The following is a 6,320-nucleotide window of genomic DNA, read 5'->3' as shown; positions in this document are numbered from 1 at the left end:
CAAGATACACACTTTTCATGTGATGTTGAAAACGTAAGAAATTTGTGGGGATACCAGTGTTTTTTCAGCTCATGCACCACAAACTCTAGGGGAGTGATAATTCTAGTTAACAATAACTTTGATTTTAAACCTCTTTCAGAAAAGGGTGATGTTGATGGGAATTATATTTTACTTAAAGCATATATAGAGGGCCATGAAGTTTTGATATGTGTAGTAGTGGCCTTAAGTGAAGAATAACACACCACTTATGGGTTCATCGTTTATTATTAAATACTTCAGTGTTGATATGGATGGACACAATGATAATATAATAGTTGTAGTTAAGCCCTGTAATAGGAATAATCAATATTGAGCATAAAAAATCAACAATAACTTACAAGGGAATATGTATATTACAAGAAGGATAACTCTTGCTATCTTCTTAAAGTTTAAAGTACTTTACAAGTTATTTCCCTTGACTGCATTAAAATATATTAAAAACATTAATCCTGATAATGAATATTATGCATATACAATATTACTCAATAAATATATACATTTCAATGCAACTATTTCACATTACATTTATCTAAGATAAAAGTATTATATTTCATATTCTTATCAATTAATTACCTGTTTATGGAACAAGGCTTAAACTCAATTAGCTGCCTGATACAAGTCTCGGGTATACTACATATCAACTGTAAATAATAATTTAACTATATAACTTCAGAATCAATATTTAGATCCCATCAATGAAATTGATAACTGATATTTCTAATTACTAAGGTCGAATGATAAAAGTAAAAGAAATAAACTTGAAATCAATTGAATTTACTCATGAATGATAGAAAATGCATAAATTAGATAATTTACAGAAAATATTAAATCAGATAATAAAATATAGAGTGCACTTACTATCTGTCAGTACATCTTTCAGGTCAGTCAGGATAATTCAAATATGGCAGACTTCACATAGATACAGTCACTACATAATTATATACTATAAGACCTTTCCTCTACGGAAACTAACTTTCTAATGAACAAAGGCAGTTCACCAAAAGCGGGAAAATATATAAAGTAAATCTATTGGTTCTTCAAACCACATGACATGTATCACATGTCTGAAAATGACCACATAGGTAAAATAACCATAGGCATTAAATACCAAAAAGTCATTAATTGAAGAAGTCAACTAATAATCAATGAATAGCACAATAAAAGAACCAAGGAAGGATAGGGCAATACAGGAATGTGTATCTAATTGTGTTTCAACTAAATATATACAAAATGATGATGATGATGTAGATGATGATCAAGTGAAATAATCATAAAACAACAAGAAACACATTATACCTTTAGTATCATTTATTAATCATAATTATATTGAAAATGTCACCCTATTACATATGTAATATTTATGGTCCAAATAATGACACACTACTTTTCTTTGAAAATTTACAAAAATATATTGATGATATGCAGTGTAGTAATATTATTTTGTGTGGCGATTTCAACCTAGTTATAAATCCTGACTTGGACTATTATAATTACAAATCTATATATAATCCAAAGGCAAGAAATAAAGTTTTGGAAATAATAGAAAATAATGGTTATGTTGACTCTTTCAGACAGCTGCATGAAAATGAACGTAGATATTCAGGAGAAGGAAAACTCCATTGAAGCAAAGCCGTTTAGATTTCTTTTTAATATCTGAAACCCTCTTGTCAGGATTAGAAAAGTGCACTATAGATGCTAGTTATAGATCAGATCACTCCATAATATCCTTATCTATAGCTTTTAATGACTTTAAGAAAAGTAGGGGGTTATGGATCGAAGTTTAATAATTCCTTACTTCATGACGAAAATTATCTAGATTGTATTAAAAATGTTATTTTAGAGGTTAAGAAACAATTCGCAATCCCAGTGTATAACTTTGACAACATAGATAATAATCCAGACACAAATATTTCTTTCACTGTTAATGATCAGCTATTTTTAGAAACTCTGCTTTTAGAAATAAGAGGTAAGACTATTTCGTATGCATCATATATCAAAAAGAAAAGAGAAAACAAGGAGAGAGATTTCATAGAAAGTATTAAACTGTTGGAAGAAAATGTTTGTGAAAATAATATTGATGAATTATATAGTAAAAACAAGAATTAAAGAACATTAGAAAACATAAATTGCAAGGTACTTATATCAGAAGTAGAGCAAAATCGGTTGAGGAAGGTGAAAAACCATCACACTATTTTTGCACATCAGAATCTAGAAATTTTACTAGTAAGATTATACCTAGATTGGAGGATAATTATGGTAATGTTATTTATGACCGATCAGAAGTCTTAAAGGAAGCAAAATTATTTTATGAACAACTATATAAAAAAAGTGCAGTCAACCCAAATACTGATTTATTTAATGAGTTAGATAATGAAGAAATACCAAAGCTTTCAAGTAAAGAAGCAGTATCTATAGAAGGTGAAATTACTATGGAAGAAGCCTCAGATACACTTTACAGAATGAAATCTAATAAATCCCCAGGGTCTGATGGTTTTTCTGCTGAATTTTTGAAGATGTTTTGGAGATATATTGGCTCTTTTGTAGTTAGATCTATTAATTACAGTTATAAGAGTGGGAGTCTCTCTATCACACAAAGACATGGTATTATTACACTTTTACCAAAAGGTGATAAGCCAAGACAATACTTAAAGAATTGGAGACCAATCACTTTGTTAAATACCATCTACAAAATCGCATCTGGCACTATTGCAAATAGAATAAAAAGATACCTTGACAAAATTATCAACCAAGATCAAACAGATTTTATCTCTAATAGATACATAGGTGAAAATGCAAGGTTAATATATGATATAATGCATTATACGGAAGAAGAAAATATACCTGGGTTGTTATTACTTATTGATTTTGAAAAAGCCTTTGATACTTTGTCATAGAATTTTATTCAAGGAGCACTTAAATTTTTCGACTTTGGCCCCTCAATTAGGAATTGGGTATCGCTTTTTAATACAGACATTACATTTGCAATAAATCAAGGTGGTAATCTCTCATAGAATTAACATCCAGCGGGGTTGCAGACAGGGAGACCCATTGTCCCCTTATATATTCATTATATGTGCAGAAATATTAGCAATCCAAATTAGATTAAACAAAAATATTAAAGGCATAACTGTGAACAATATTGAAAAAAAGATTTCTCGATTAGCTGATGACACTTCTCTTATTCTTGATGGCAGTAAAGAATCCCTTACAGAAACATTGGAAACACTAAAGAGTTTTTCAAAAATATCTGGATTACACATTAATTATGCCAAAACTCATATAGTGTGGATAGGCTCCAAAAAGTTTAGCAATGAAATGTTACTGCCAAATTACAATCTTAACTGGGGAACTACTAGATTTACTCTTCTAGGAATACATTTTGAGGTGGAACTGGATAAGTTACAACAACTAAATCATGACCCCAAGCTAGTACAGATTAAATCAATTCTTAAACAATGGGGAAAAAGGTATCTAACTCCAATAGTGAAAATTACAGTCATTAAGACATTAGTTTTACCTTTACTAAATCACATTTTAATGTCAATCCCAAACCCCTCTAAATCATACTGTAAAGAATTAGAAAAAACGTTCCTCTTATTTTTATGGAATAATTCAATTCACAGGGTTAAAAAAGAAGTTATTGTTAAAAACTATGAAGATGGGGGATTGAAAATGTTAAACCTTAAGTCTTTTATATCTTCTTTGAAATTATTTTGGATAAGACATCTCATTTTTACAAATAGGGGCATGGAACACCTCATCCCAAATTTTAACTTAGAGAAATTTATAAACTGTGGGACTGATTATGTCCCAACTTTTCTGAAAACTTTGAAAAATAAATTTTGGATAGATGTTTTCAAATTCTGGTTATTATTACAAAATCATGAGAAAACGTCTGAGGTTACTGGTGACTCGCCTTTATTTTATAATCCAATGATTCATATCGGGAGAAAGCCTTTTTATAATAAAGAAATGTTTGACAGCAACATTAGACGGATTAATGATATCATTAATGAAGATGGCTCACTCTTAAGTTTTGAATCTTTTTGTAATAATCCAAAAATAAAGATTATTTTTTAGAATATAGTAGTATTATTCATGCTACTAAATTTTGGATAAAAAATTCTGGTCTTGACAAACCTATCAAAAAGCTAGAAAATCCATTAGTTATGTCAAATATTTACAAGGTGATCTTCTGTGTCAACAGGTAAAACAAAGTGGAGTGAGATTTTATAAGTCGATGATAAAGAATGGAAAAAATTTCACAAAATACCCTTCAAAGTGACAAAAGACTGCAAACTCCAATTGTTTCAGTATAGAATTACAAACACGATTTAGCAACAAATTCAATTTTGTTTAAAATTGAAAAAAAATGACTCTGAGTACTGAAATTTTTGTCACTCGGAAGAAGAAACAATAGAACACCTTTTATGGGAATGTGATTATACATAATTACTTCTAGAAGAATTTGTAATGTTTCTTAAAGATAAGACTGGTCTAGTGATAAATATTACGAAGAAATCCTTTATTTTAGGTTATATAGAGAATTATACTGATATTCAAAATACTATTATCCTTTGGCTTAAGTATTATATTTATACAGCAAGATGTACTGAGAAACCTTTGAATTTATGTGCTGCAATATCACAAATGAATCTTCATTATGAAACACACAAATTTATTTCTTATACAAATGGTGGAAAGGAAAAGTTTGATGCCCAGTGGAACAGGTGGAAGCAGCTTTTTTCATAACTCTCTCTCTCTCTTTTCTCTCTCTCCTTTATCTCTCTATTTATTCTTTTAAAAAAACACATATTGTATTAACTTCAATGTACCATTATGTAAAAGAGATGGGTGTGACCGGTTGGCAGGGGATGCTCACTCCTCCATTGCACCGGATCCCACTTCTGATGTTTTTAGAGGTTCTTCTTTGTTCTGCTCCCGATTTGTATTGTCTAAATGGACTTTGAGCTTAAATATTGTTCGTTATCACCATATTTAATCATACGATTATCGCCGAAAATCAGCACTTTCGAATTCATACATGGCCTTGATGTGAACATAATTCAGACTAAGCTTTACTTATCACCACAACTACCACTAAACCCACCGATTTCCAGAAATCCTTTGCTAAAATCAGTCTAAACATTTAAATATTTCAGCTTGTCTAATTTATATGATCTGTTAAAGATATACACGATATAACTTGCGCCAGTTAAAAATAAAGTTAGAAATTTATTTATTTTGTTTACCAAATAAAGTTACGAAAATATTGTAAATTACACAATTGAAAATGAACGCGTTATAAAGATGTCAAATTTATTGATTTTTGCCGTCACGGTAGCTCAGTCAATAGAGCGCTCGCTCCGTGATCGGAAGGTATTGTGTTCGTATCACGACTGCTACTGACCTAAGTCGATAAAAAAATAGGTAGCAACTATTCCTTCGCCAAGCGCTCGGCACTTTGAAGTGAAAGTTGTGGATCCTTCGGATGAGACCTTAAAAACCGAGGCTCCGTGTCACAATAGGCGTTGGCACGATAAAGAACGGGACGTAAAACAACATACAATCAATCAATCAATCAATCAATTATTTATTTTCCTGCCAGGAAAGTAACGCCTCTGTTTAAATTAATGCATCGCGTGACACCTCGCTACTCAAGAAAAGGGGGTAGGCCGTTTGGTTTACAAATAACTTTTGACACGGATGGCAAACGTCTAACACTTAACGATAATTATCCTTTAAAGCAACCAGTATTATCTATCTACTCTGTAATGACAGATATTAACCTTTTATTCATAATCGTAGTCAAAATGCAACGCACCTCGTCGTCTATAATTTCCCGCGGACATGCTTGTCTATATACTGTTTACGCACTTCCTTCATCAATATTCATGAAAAAAAAATGAATTCTTAATTGCAGTTCTTGCTTAATTGTTTTTTAATTACAATGACTTATTAAGTACGGTAAAACTTTGTGAAAAGTATTATTTTTTAATTACACATCATGTTTCTCAAATCATTTAATCGTTTTGTTTCACGCATCTATGTAGCGTGTATATCTATTATTCCAAGGGGAGGGCATTCAGAGTCAAATCTCTAAAAAGCATAAATCTCATTTTAAGATAGAACATAAATATATTTCTTGTCTGTTGGATTCGTGAACATATCCTTACTAACAATTGAAACAATTTTAAAGCAGCAACATTGCAAAACATGTTTATTAGGTCACAGCTCGTCGCAACGTTTGATGGTTCGTTAGTGTTATATTTTATTCTGAT

This window comes from Saccostrea echinata, unplaced genomic scaffold (genome assembly GCF_033153115.1).
Source record: "Saccostrea echinata isolate AGI-Se365-2 ecotype Australia unplaced genomic scaffold, CSIRO_AGI_Sech_v1 ptg000019l, whole genome shotgun sequence".
Taxonomy (NCBI): Eukaryota; Metazoa; Mollusca; class Bivalvia; order Ostreida; family Ostreidae; genus Saccostrea; species Saccostrea echinata.
Note: the sequence above shows the minus strand (reverse complement) of the source record.